The 14,309-nt window shown below is 38.6% G+C and overlaps 1 protein-coding gene across 11 annotated transcripts in view; it reads right to left on the bottom strand.

Annotated features, from left to right (window-relative positions):
- Window positions 1-14,309, bottom strand: part of FHIP1A (FHF complex subunit HOOK interacting protein 1A) — an 81,075-nt gene that overhangs the window by 40,004 nt on the left and 26,762 nt on the right. For 7 of the 11 annotated variants that reach the window (XM_039551531.1, XM_039551529.1, XM_039551534.1 and 4 more), the window contains one exon: window positions 8,853-8,907. The exons of 3 other annotated variants lie outside the window; for them this stretch is intronic. The gene's annotated coding sequence lies outside the window, so the exon portion shown is untranslated. Of the gene's footprint in view, window positions 1-1,899; window positions 1,924-8,852; window positions 8,908-14,309 lie in introns of those variants that run through there. One more of the 11 variants, XM_019293346.2, reaches the window with a different exon arrangement.

Below are 14,309 nucleotides of genomic sequence, written 5' to 3' on the forward strand. Positions count from 1 at the left end.
TAAAGAAGGCATAAAACATGCTGCAAGGCTGTGCAATTTATCAAGGTTGTCTTCTGTTGATTCATTAAGATGCCATGCTCAACAATTCACAAACACAAATGAACCTCTGTTGTCAGATACTACACACCCAAAGCTTTCCACCCTGTCAGTTCAGGTACACAAGAGGCAACAGAGAAACCTCGATGGCCGTGAAAGAAACAGCTTATATCAAAACTTTTTCATGGATCAGTGTAGCATAAAGGGGCTTGAAATTACACCACTTCAAAGAAGCAGAGGAAAATTATATGGTCTTGCTCTTAGCTATGCAAGTCTCTGATAAGTGAATGAGGGAAGGTAGGAGAAAAATGAGTGGCAAATTTTAGCATGCCTCAACTTAGTTTCAACTTAAAAGGGACCTTGTTCAGGATTTGTTTACTTCTGATTGAAAAGAAAGCCTTTTGCATGAATTTGTTGGATTTTCTTTAGGGACTATGATCAGGGAGAGGGTTTAAATCTTATTAACAATACTGTTTCAAAGGAAGACATCAATCCTTTCAAAAAAAAGGATTCATCCTGCTTGTGGCAAAGTTTTGCTGCAAAAGCAAAGCCTGTGAAGAACAGCCACGTCCCCAGCCTTAATGATCCTATACAATCACCACAAGGGTGCAGAAGGCTTACAGGTTCTTTATTGGAGAGCAGGTGGACTGTTCTGGGCAACTGAGAAACTGTCAGTGGTTAAAAGCCACTGCATCAAGGAATCCTCATTTTCATTAAGTCCTACTATCCTTCAGAAGATCTACTAGCAAGAAAACTGAAGAAGATTACTAGAGGAACCATTTAAACTACATGAACAATTATCTTCCTTCTTCACTTGTCCTTTGATGTTTCAGTGCTGCAGTCCCAATTTGTCCTGTCTTTTGTCCACCTCAAGCAAGCATTTCACATTTAGGCAGCTTTCCTCAATCCAGCTTTTCTACTCAGTATTTGCAAAGATGCTAAGCCTTCCATGTGTAGGTGGGACAAGATATGTTTTACACTGATAAAGCTATCTGCTTAAAAGCCTAACAGAAAACAAGTCACCACAAATTGTAAAGCAATGTAGTTAATCAAAGTATCAATCTGTTCTCATCAAGCACAATTTAATCCAACCTGCTAACATGAAAGTAAGAATGTCTTGTGCCTTGTCCCCACAGAGACTGCCTAACGATCCCTCTCATGAGAGCAACTACACACACATATTTTATAATGAGAAAAAAATCTTCCTGTCCCATCTACAGTCAGCCTGCTTCAGTTAAAAACCACAATTCATCTTTTATCAAATGTCTGGGGAGCCACACTACTCACATATTTATTGTAGATTCACATTAGCTCAATTGGGCTACCACTAAGCTCTTCATGTGATCTGTATAATCCTATGGTATGATAACATTAGGAGGTCTGGGTTCCAGCACTAAGTAACTACATGGTTCTTCAGACACATGAACAGGCAATTCCCCCACAGCAAGCAAGCAGCAGTGACACCCCAGGGCCCAGCTGACAGCCCCAGCCCAGCAGTGCTATACTGGCATAAACAGGCTTGTTTCAAGGGCAAGCAACAGCATCAACTCCTGCTGGCAGCCTATCCACTGGGACACAGGCTAAGCCACATCCCAAGCCCTCAGAGACTCCTGCTGCATGGGTCAGCCAAAATGAAAGAACAGAGATGCCAGTTAGGTAGTATGGTCCAAAATGCATTGATGGGTTAGGCTAAAATTACAGACAGTGTATCTAGGACAGTAAACAGCTACCCAGAAAACACAGTTCATCAAAGGTCACATTACCAAAGTACAGAAATGGCACTGATTGCTCAAGAAAACAGGAATTAAACAACATAGAAAACTTGACAGAGACCTTGACCTGCTCAGGAAAGGCTCGATTTACCTGTTACACCACAGGGTATCTTCATCTACCACACACATTGTCCCAGAACGAATGAACTACATAATCATATCCCTAGGTCACAATTCTGAAGCTAGAGAGACAAAAAAATATGGTTGTTATTCTAATTGTATGACTTGATCCTTTTTATGAGAGATAAGGAATATAATAAACCTGTTTCTCTGTTGTATTTGATGTCCTCACATTTAACCTACTACAGAAAGCCAACAATTCAGTAACAATTAGTAGCTCAAAACACAGATTACATTGGTTAAAAACTTAATAATAAAATAGCAGCTAGGGTTCTTAAAATCCAAGATAGATACCTCTCTATTCCCAATAGCATTCTGGCACAATATGACTGAGGTGTCTAGTCTGCTAGTAGCAGACAGGTGGTGCAAAAGGGATATTAAAACTAAACTTTAAAAAAAAGCCTTAAAAATAGCAGTTTAGAAAAGTTCTTTTCTACCTACATACTAAAGAATGCAGACGTCATTGAACTGAAATTAGTTTAAAAGCTTTGCTTTGCTGGTTCATTTCCACATCACCACCAAAACTGATGATCCCAGAAAAGACTGCTTCCTTAGAAAACCAAGTCGCAAAAATGTCCAGGGCCCACAGATCAAAGCATTTGGTGGTGTACTGTGTGAGACAGACATTACAAGCACAATAAACCTCAGTTTAAAATTTCGGACTGCAAGTGTGTTTTCACACCAAGTTTCAAAGAGAAATAAAACAACCCCAAAGGGCACAGCACATGTCACTGAGTCAAAGAATCTATCTTTCATTACTTCATTTATAGGTGAATTACAAATATCACATGCTATGTCTAGACTAGTAATTTTTTGTCATAATTGAAGTGAATTATTGCTAAAAAACAGTTGTTGCCAAAGTCCTCATCTTTACTGAGGATCTGTAGAGGGTTTATTTCCAAACTCATCACTATCCAGGAGTGGGAGGGAGCAACACATCAGAAAGCAGACATTTGACAAAACCTACTTTGTGTTCTGATAATGCTAGTGGAAGAAAGAAATCAAAATGATCCATGCATTCTGTGCATCAATTTTGCTTTCCAAGATAATTCTGACACCTTTGTGACACACAAACCTGGCCCCAACATGCTCATAATTTAGATAAACCACATGTTTCCTGAAGTTGTGATGTTGGAGTGATGGAACATTTTTTCTTGTTTAGATTGTTTTTGAGAAAGGTAAAACTGTTTCTGAAGCTAAAAGTATAGAATAAATTCATAGGAAATTATTAAGTTGCCTTTCTAGAAAGCCTTCCTGACAGGAAGATGAATGAGACCAGCAAAGCAATAGAAGACTCTATAACCTGAAGATTTAAAACTATTTTCAGAACACTAGCATACAGAACAGGAAATACTACCTTCCCAAGAGAAAGATGGTCTAGAAAAATGTTATCAATATACCTGTAAATATCATATGTAGATTACAGAAAACAAGATTAAGCTATATGTTTTATACTAATTTGTAAGACAATTTTTCAAGTGATTTGTACAACATGTCAAATTACTCATTATAATAAGCATAAGAAGTCCAAGAATAATGCTCTCAAGCCTACAAAGTGACACTACAGAAGATGTGTGTGCTTTCAGCACTAATCACAATAAAATGCAAATACACACATATTCTAAACATTCCATGTTTCATGATAAAGAAGCCATAAACTTTTTTTTTAATTTCCACACTGAGTTTATTCTGCAGGTTCTAGATATAGTTCAAACACAAGAATCAGCAGTAAAACACCATTAAGACTATCATGATTATTTGATCAATAAAGAAACAAACCTAACAACAAGCTTCCCATGAGGATTGTTGCCAAGTTTTCACTGAGAAAAGAACTTCCATTCTGCAGATGGAATTGCTCTCTTGTTCACATGCACATGATGCTTTTCTTTATCTTTCTCTTTAAAACTAAAAGTACCAGAAAAGGACAAAATATTCCACAAAATCAAAACTGTTATGTATAGAATGGTTACTGCATAGTTGCTAACATAATACTTAATCTATAAGGATATTTATTTCTCCTTCCAAAACTTCATTCACAATACAAAGTTCTCTTTTTCCTAGAAAAAATCAGTTTATAACTCTATCTAAATTTAAGTAGCTATCACATAGTAAAACCCTTTTATACCTCTCAATATGTTCATTATAGTAGATGGACTATAATAATTGACTAGATAACTCAAATCTGTCATTTATCTTCTGCACACAGTTACTGAAACTACTCATTTTAGGGAGAATTATCACCCCAAGCTACTTATCCACCAAGTCAACATTATTTCCTACACTCTGAAATTATAGCATGTTAGTGACATGATGAACTAATGAACAAATGGACTGAGCAAAAGCATATTGTTACAGAGCTTCAGGACAACCGTCTCAGTGCACTGTAGGATGGCAGATGCCTATCACAAATTACTCCTCAAACCTACTCAATTTAATGAGCTACTAAAATCTGAAAGGTTATTTTCTTATCTTGCCCTGTGTACATCTCTCGCCTCATACTAGGTAGGGCCTTGTGGCAAAATGTTATATTTAGTGGATTGATACTTTTAAATATAAATGTATTTTTGTCAGTTTTCTTCCCTACCTTAAAAGAATTAAAAGAAGGATAGGAACAACAGAACACTGTGAAGCAATATTGTTTGCATCAGACATTCCCAATTTAGCTCGGAGAAAGCTCCAGAAGCTAGTGAACTTCCTTTGTCCTAAATTATGCTCAAGTTTGAAAAAGAGAAAAGCACTTGCAAAATTCTTCTTATGATTTTCAATTGTCAAATTTGGGCAAAACCACTGAAGTGTTTAAAATGAGACACAAAAATCATTATATCTCACTGTACACTGAAGAACAAAGGGGTGGAAGAATAAAAAGCGGGGGGAAAATGGCAAAATGAACACTCCTTACAAAATCCTATCCTACTCCTCCAGCTCCCTATCCCCAAAGCACAAAATCCCAGGTATTTGTCTCATAGGACACTGCACTGCTCTCCCTCTCCCTTTCTATTCCAACCCAGAGCAGACAAACAGAAGTTGAAGACACATGTTATATTAATTCCTGTAACAAAGTCAAGAACTTCAATAAAATAACACATCTGTGAGCACAGTTCAATGAAAAAACAACCTCACCCCCTGCAGTACAGATTTTAATAATATTAGTACAGATTTGCATGTTGGGTGGACTTCGGCAGACTAGAGTCTTCTATATGTAAGTTAAATTTTTTGCTTTTAACACATATGGTAATAAATTACATATGTAATATTACCATATTACATATGGTAATAAACAACAATTGATTGTTGGCATTTTTATGATGTTTAGTGCATAAAAAGCCAGATCAAAGAAAAATCTACATGTTGTTTATATTTCCATTTCTATTTAGTTACATTGCATTTTATACAGGTGGTAGGTGTCTTTCCCTTGAAGCTTCTCCAGCTTTCCTAGGAATAAAATTATTTGTGTCATGTAAACAGTGTTAAGTTGTCCATTATGCAGAGTGCAAATTAGTTCATCTCTGATCTCGTAACATAAGGCTAGTCTACTATGAAAATATTTTAAACTCTTACACCACCTAGTCTTCTGCAACTGAAAACTGAGTATCATTATGGCATCTCCCATTCCTGTGAATGCCTTTCCCTGGATAATGAAATATATGAATGCATTGGCCAAAAATGAAACATATATAGTCTATACAACACCTGTCTTGGATATATTGCCACCATGCAAAAACAAAAACTGATAAACAATCAAAGGAACAATTTAAAAAAAAAAAAAAGTTGAGATAATCTGACACTTTAATAACAATTCTGTATAATTTTTTTCAGTCTTGCCTTTGAACCTTTGAGAAAACATGAACAGAAATACATGTGTCTTTCTAGTCCAGAAAGGAATGCAGATAACTAGCACCTCTCACACCCTGGAGAGTAAAAGAAGGCAAATAACCTAACAAATTGCAAATGAAGACTATTCTTCTTACAAAGGGAGTGTTCTGCACAACACAGAGCCTCACAAATATAAAAGGTGGAGCAAATATCAGATTCAAGTAAAATAAAATCAAATTACTATTTAAACTTTTTAAATAGTAATAAACTTGGAATGACCAATACGGAAAGCCTAGTAAATAAGAGTTGGATGTCAGCCCCGGCAGGAACGCCTCTCAGCACAGATAACCAAAAGTCAAACCACAGCCTCTCCCACCGAATTTTGTAACACCTACAGAGGCTTCCCCCGGCGTGGGAAAGCACAGCTTCCACCCATCAACAGGTTGTTCATTCCTGCCTGCACAGTTCTGAAAGTGGGGAGTGTCTGTGTATATCTTGGGGAAACCTGCTGCTTCTCAGCTCCACTTCTGTCCTCCCACGTAAGGCTGTCAGAGCTGCAGAAGCTACATTATCCCACAGTCAGATCTGACACCAGTCCTCAGAGATCTCCACAGGAGAAGTGCAAGCTGAAGACACAAGCAGTTCCAAGAAGCATGAGAAAGTCTGTGTATGCACAGGCCTTGAACAGCTATAACCACAGCATGTTTGGAAGTGAGACCTCCTACTTTATTCCTGAGGACATGATTCTTGAAAATGAATTGAAAAATTTATGATTATTGTTCCAGCCTCTGAATTGTAGAAAGCGTATGTCAAACCAATTTTTTGTTTTGATGCATCAGTTATGAAAGTACTCCAGAATATGCAGAACTGTTACATCGTTCACCAGCTATCCCTCTGCTAAAACAAAACTTACAGTATTTCTACTATCACCACATATGCTGCCATCTCCATTCTCTGTTTTATCTTCACCTTGCCCCACAGATAACATTACACTTGCACAGTAATTCATGCCACAGCCACTGCAATCATAAAGTCCTTCCCTGCTGTTTCAGAACTGTTAGGCAGTTCAGACATCCCTGCTGTTCTCAAGCAGACTTTTACTCTTTTACTTTTACATCACCCTCAGTCCTGAGTGTCACAGAATGTCTCAGGAAGCCCTTCAGTGACTTTATGAAGCATTTGCATACAACCAAGTGTCTGTGCTGAAAAAACTACCTGAAAATAAACTGAGTTTTTAGTAAGTCAGCACAAAACCAAATATATATGACTAATGACAAATTAATGAAGGACAGAAGAAAACCCTGCCCTTGTGAGACCACACCTTGAATACTGCACCAAGGTCCACAATCCTCAGCACAAGAAAGATGCAGACCTGTTAGGGCAGGTCCAGAGGAGGGCCACAAAGATGACCTGAAGGCTGGAGCACCTCTCCTACAAAGACAGGCTGAGAGAGCTAGGGTTGTTCAGCATGGAGAAGGCTCCAGGGAGATCTCACTGCAGCCTTCCAGTACTTTAAGGGGGCTTACAAAAAGGAGGGAGAGCAATTTTTTACAGACAGTGATAGGACAAGGGGAAATGTTTTTGAACTACAAGAGGAGGGGTTTGGATTAGGCAATAGGAAGAAGTTCTTTACTCAAAGGGTAGTGAGACAGTGGAACAGGTTGCCCAAGGAAGTTGTGGATGCCCAATCCCCGAAGTATTCAAGGCCAAGTCAGATGAGGTCCCAAGCAACCTCATCTAGTGAAAGGTGTCCCTGCCCATGGTGGCAGGACTGAAACTGGATAATCTTTCAGGTTCCTTCCAACCCAAGCCATTCTATGATACTATGAAAGCCTCTCTTCAGGAGTGCCAGTACCAAAGGCACATACAGCTGCAATTATGGATACCACAACAATCAGCCTAACTGGAAAGAATCAGTCCCCAAAGTTGCCAACACTTTAAAATGAAAACCACTGGATCCCACGTGTACAGATGGAATGCCTCTCCATCATCAAACTCAGCAGGACTGGGAGCCAAATCCATGGTTTTCTCTAAATAGGGAAGAAACTGACTTTTCTCTGTGACAATGTATCTACCAACAGATTTGACCATCACTAAGATCAATGCAGAAAATACAACACAGTACTGTGATGGATGACTACTAGCATAGTCCATCTACCCCCGAAAGTAGTCAACAGGCTCTGTGCATCTGTGCGGGCAGTAGCTATTGCTATTAAAATACACTGCTAGCAGCTGTCCCATCTCACATTCCTCAGCAACTACAAAGGGATTTGAGTATCAATTTAACACAGTATGGTAAGACAAGAGATTCCCCTTGCACCTCTAGCAACCATTTAAACAGATTCTCTCATCACAGACCATATGTATCTGAAATACTGCTTTAATGTTGCTCTAGAAGGAGATGCAAACATTAAAAAATTCAACCTGAGAATGAATAAATTTTTCAAAATAAAAGACCACATGGAAGCAAACCTGAACCAAATTAGCTTTCAAGTGGAATGACTGAGTTTTGTTGCCTCAGACACCAGAATCAACCCTGTTCACTCCCAGTCAGTGAATCTTACCAACATTTACTGGGAAACCTTCAAAGCTTAAAAATTTCTAGAAGAACTGAACAAATTTCTTTAGACTTAGACAACACTGTATGAGCAACTTGCTGGGAAAAAGCATCAAAACTGGACTTGTAGAAGAATTCAAATGCGTTCAATTTCCTCTTACTTGGTCTGAATAACATGCAGGGCACACAGTGATCATCATCACGAGCTGCAATGGTAACTGCTTGCACACAAGAGCTCAAGCCACTAGACTTTACTTTCTCCTCCAATTCTCTTCCTTTGTACACAGGCCTGAGGCAAATCACTCAGCTCAGTTTCTCCCTTAATACAAGGGCCACAGACTTTTGGAGAGCTCTGATTATTATTAAGGGAGCAAGTCAACATTGTTCAGTTGATTGTCTGGCCATTTACCCGTACCAAAAACTCTCAGAATCCCTATGCACCACACTCTTAGACTCACAGACTACACACTTAGACTTACAGCCTGCATCACAAACTCCTATTTGGCAAAACACTTCTAAACCCAGAGCCTACGGGCAATGAATTCTCATCTTACCTTCATTTCTATGTTTTGGCATTGTGCAGAAGAGGTAAGACACAATCAAGGCTCCCTAAATGAAAAAAAATAAATACATGAAGTGTTTCAGAACACCAGTGGAAGAATTTCATGCAACGTAGGGCTATTATTAGATTGCTATTTTGCTTAGCAGATCAGAGGGTATAATCAGCAGATGATGCAGCCATGATTTGCGAAGCACAGCCTTATTAACGACTAATGAGATAAATGAGTTAAAATTTACATTTTGCTCCACTGATAAGGTTCATTGGCACACTTAACTCCAACACCATGGTTTGAATATTAAACCCACTTATTAATGTCTAGTAAAGCTAATTATAATGCTGAGTGGCATTAAACTGTAATAACCAAGCAGGATGTTAGAATCACATCCTTTAGTATTACTGTAGCTCTGAAGTTAAGTCTTCTGCACCTGGAAATAAGCACCTGTTGAGCTCATGCTGTGAGGGAGCGCAAGCCTTCTGTGCCTTTTTCCTGATCCTTCTGAGAACCCAAAGCCATGTTCTAACAATGCAACAGGCAGGTAAACATCGCATGTTACTATGATTTCAACAGCGTCTCTCTTACTGCAGTAACAATAAGGATTACGTGACAAATATTTTTGTATCTACAATATATTAAATTACACTTGACATACACTTTCTAATCCTTAACAGAAAAAGAAAGCACCGAGATACTAACAAAATTAACAACAAAACCCTGGAAACCATAGCTGTTGGGTTTTTATCACCTTTTTCACCATCTTCTGTCAAAACTACAACTATAAAAGCACCTCCATTTACTGAAAAGGATACTGGAAATATACTTTAGACCTTAAACTAGCCTATCTATTTTTATGCCACATCTATGTAAGCACATAAACAGACAAAAATCATTTTTAAGGATAACGTAAGAGGACAAGGGCCATAATATTCTTTCCATTTTAATCTCCGCAATGTATTTGTCCTGTGACAGCAGTGAAAAGAAGGCGAGATGGGATAATTAAGTGCCAGCTATCCATGGATCAACAGTAACACACATGAGTGTGAGGACTCATATGTGCCAGTCCAAAAACAACTTACAGTCACAGCACAAGCTTGAGAAACACAGCTCCTCTGGGATCTCTCCATCCCAACACGAGAGTGGTGCTAGCTCTCCCTCCTCTAGGAGAGTCATACACAGGACTGCACAACTGCCATCATTATCTTTTCAAAGGAGAATATAAAGAATGACAACACAAAGCATAAAAACACTACAGATAAAATCTCCACTTTTTATTTGTAAGGTAATGCTCAAAAGCAGACATTCATTACACACATAAAAAAGGCACTGCAGAACAATTAGATTTTTTTCTTCCGTGGGGAAAAGTGAAAAGGCATTTGCACTGTGACAGTAAAAGAAACTAGCAGAGCAAATCATGTGTGAAACATTAAATGCAACTGCTTTTTTGAACACACTTTTGTTCCTTTCAATTTATCACCCGAATTAAACATTCAGCTTGTAACACAACCCATTCCACTTTCTTCAGCCCAGCTTTAAAATACGGGCATGCCGTGTTTCAGCAGTAGAAGCAAAGAAATGCTGTGGAGGTCAGAAAGAGAAGATTTGGTACACAGCTTTCTGTGGAGCATTCCACTGCACCCCTGCTTGTAGGAGGCCATGGCATCACTGCCTGGCATCCCCAAACCTGTGCTGCAGATGGGGGGGGAAAAAAAGAGAGCAGTCTACTTCAGTGGTAGATTCTAGTGCCACAAGCTCACCAAGACAGCTAAGCCTCCACCAGACCCCTTCGGTATGAGTTATGCCAAGGGAACACACATCCTTATCCCCTCCCTCCCACTCTGCCATGTTCCTGTGGCGCAAAGCAGTTCCAGCAGCCAAACCTAGAAAAGACTGTTGAGAGCTCAAAGTATCCCTCACAGAAATCTGTCTTGAAAATGGATACTTGTGACTTCGGAACAGCAGAAGCATCAAGTCTCTTTCCCTAAGGGAGAACTCTGCCAGCCTGATTCCACAGGAGCAAGTCTCTCTACACAGGTTCTTCCCACAGAGTAGAAAGTGCCTCTGCAGTCTTTTTCCTGTAATACATTGTGCTGGATGTGGCTTTTCCCAAGCCATTTTATGAGTATGGTTTGTTTACTAAAAGCATAAACAGAGAAGCCCCTCCAATTGCTATTTCAACTATGCTAATACTAGGTAGGCATTCTGAATCTAAATGTTTCAATACTTCTCTGCATCTAAAATCAACAGAGACACCTAAAGCATACTATATTTTTAAAGAGGAGACAGCCAACAGCACAGTATTCCCACAGGCAGGCTTGTCGGGAAAAGATGTGGTAAATAATTAATTTTCCTAGGTTAACTTGAGTTCCAGACTAGCATCTGTGAGCATCAGTGCCATGGAAAGGCAACAACTCTAGTTTGTATTCTTGTCCAGTAAGGAGCTTTGCCTTAGGTGCAAGCACTGACAGCAAAAGTTTTATCATCTCAGAGACAGAAAAGGTAAGGAACACTTATACAAGTCCAGCAAAATCTCTTCTGTGAAATTCAAAGAAACCAGAAGTCTTTGCTTGGCTACTACTGTTTTTTGAATTATTTCCTTCTTTGACAGATAATGGGCCAAACACAGATAGATGCTGAGCACTGATGTCAGACTGCAGCACACAGAAACCTCCAGTATAATCTACCCTACAAATAATTAAAGACATCATTCACTGCATACCATGCTTTCCTTTTCTGCATTACAGATGTTTGGCAGGAAGGGTGGGGACAATTCTCAATACAGGGAAAAGGCAGAATATTCCAGACAAATCATCTTTTTAAAACTGATCTTAAGCTTAGCAGTTTAACACACTGAGGTTTCAAAAAGTACATAAAATGTTACAAATACTACTGGAGTACATTCAGTATTCATGGCTTGAAGTGACCAAACTTTTATATACACTATCAACTGTGATCTAATTCTTCTGCTGCTTCTATTAGTTGCCTCAAAGGTGCTAGCAGATCATAACAAAGAATAGTTCATACAATCATGAATAAGTTGGCAGTAAAGAGAAGATTTTGCAGAAGGTAGTTCATTTTCCCTGGAAATGGTCCATAAAAATGGACTAAAAAAAATCTAAAAAACTATTTCAGAAACAAACTTCATTAACATATTGTTTATGCATTAATTTTCTGACAAATTAGGTGCTTCTTAAGTAATTCTCTACCTGCTGGTACCCATAGAGGGGATGGAAAAGTCCCTTAGGCTTAGCTTCCTCTTCAAGTCAGGGAACTGAATCTAATACCCCAGAAATTTTTCTTCCAAGTTTGATTTTATTTCTTGTGCATCTAAACTGCCTTGACTGTGTTCAGGAGCAAAGCTGATGGCCCTCAAGATCCTATTTCCTATCATTTCAGTCAGCTGAATTTTTAGAGGATCAGAATACAGTTATCTATTTCTTTATAATGGAGCTGCATTACAACCATGATAAAAAAATAAGAGAAATGTTCTGCTCTGTTCATTCTAATCAATAGATTATGTAGCTCGGTCACAAAGCAGAAGGAATTATGAAAAAGAAAGTAATCTTTAAACTATTAATATTGCCAGAACAACTTTTCTTTCAGATACACAGACTCCCACCTCCCAGACACAGCTAATAATGTCAGAAGCTCTGAGATTCATACGGTCAGAATGACTAATATTTACATTAAGCAAATGTATTGCCATAGTAACATAGACACCACAGAGCTATCTACCTGCCACAGCTCTCTAAATTATTTAGCATGCCAATACTACAGTGACACTGTGTAAATGATCACATTCATTAAGAGCAGAGTATGTGCTGAAAAACTGAATGTTAGACAGCCATATTTACTGCCAGGAAAAAAAAAAAAAACAGCACCAGTATTTAGGAAAAAAAAAAAAAACCCAAAGAGGTATAGAGGAAGGTTCCAGCCTGTAGCAGAACAACACACCTTGAAAATCGTCATCTAAAAACATGTTCACATCTGCACCCCTGCGCAAAGCAACACAAACAATAATCTCACTTATGGGACATAAGGCTGACCCACTGTGACCAGAACAAACTGAGATTTGAGTTACTTCCCAAACTACATTTTTGGGATAGTCAATGAATTTGTTTAATTTGCATCTTATATTGCCAAAATATTATTCTACATTGTCGGGTTCCAAGAGCTAGTGCATAGAAAATAGAAATAACTATGACACACCCTCAGAACATGGTTGATCTTCAACAGTTGACAGATTTACAGTGAGGAGAGAGGTGCAGTACTTTGGATGATGGTCTGCCACTTCCTCCAAGCAGTAGATGATGGCAGGGATCTGAGTGGTTTGTGTAAGCCACTATCCTCATCCTGAGTTAACACTGTTGGAAACCTCAAGCACTTTCTGCACTACGAATATGTATGCATATCCTCATCATCTGCAGTGGCAGAATCAATGACAGGTGGAGAAAACAAAGGGAGACTTCAGGTCAACTCTTGCAACCAGATGGATTTCTTAATAATTTTTATCAGCTATAGCCCCTTCTTTTGTTGGACACAAATCACGTTTTGTTCACATTTCTCTTTGAATTCAAAATAACAAAAAAAAAAAAACACCTAAGAAGCACAGCACAAAGATCCAGGCACAAAATTAATCCAACCCAGCTCCAACCAACTCCTGTTCTCTCTCATTTTTTTAGTGCTTCATAGGCTTAATTTTCAGTATGTCAATGCAAGAGAAAGCTTTAAATAATTTCTTCTACTACATTTTTATGAAAATAAGTCTGGCATACACCCATCTCTTATTATTCATTTGCACTGAAATGCCACAAAGTCCTTCTTAAATACATTTTCATGGCACTAGCAACAAGCAAATCCAATCTCAAACCAATAGATTACTGTAACAGAGACTCATGTAGAATTTAATCTTCAGAAACAGAATTTTCAAAATAACGAAGTGTTTGGAACATGCGGTTCTCCAGAGAGAATACTGCTTAAATAACAAGAGTCTGCTTTTCTTAAGCAATTTACTTTAACTAAGACTTGATCAAGAACTGACTTGATCCTCCACAGAATGTCTGGAAAGTATAGAGAATGGCACCTTGCTTTGAAAGCAGTTTTAGAAAGCAGCCTCATGGAACCCAATAGCCAGACCAGTGAGGGCACCTCAAATATTGGTGCTGGAGGGCACAGGTGTGGTGAAGAACACCAAAAAGTTTAGTGCTGACAGAGGTCAGGTCACCTCCCTAAAATATTTCGGTTGTGAACCTCTGTTTGGAGCCTTCACTCAGTATCCCACTTGAGACTCTGAGTTTAACAGAATGTCTGCTGGTTTTAGAGAAACGTCTGTGAAAGATGAATACTGCTCTTAGGACTGTCAAAATATAAAGGATCATATGAGAAGCAACTGACTAGTGGACTAATTAGCAGTAAGGAATAGAATTATGCAAAGCCTCCAGATTCCAGGCAGAG

This window comes from Corvus cornix, chromosome 4 (assembly GCF_000738735.6).
Source record: "Corvus cornix cornix isolate S_Up_H32 chromosome 4, ASM73873v5, whole genome shotgun sequence".
Classification (NCBI taxonomy): domain Eukaryota; kingdom Metazoa; phylum Chordata; class Aves; order Passeriformes; family Corvidae; genus Corvus; species Corvus cornix.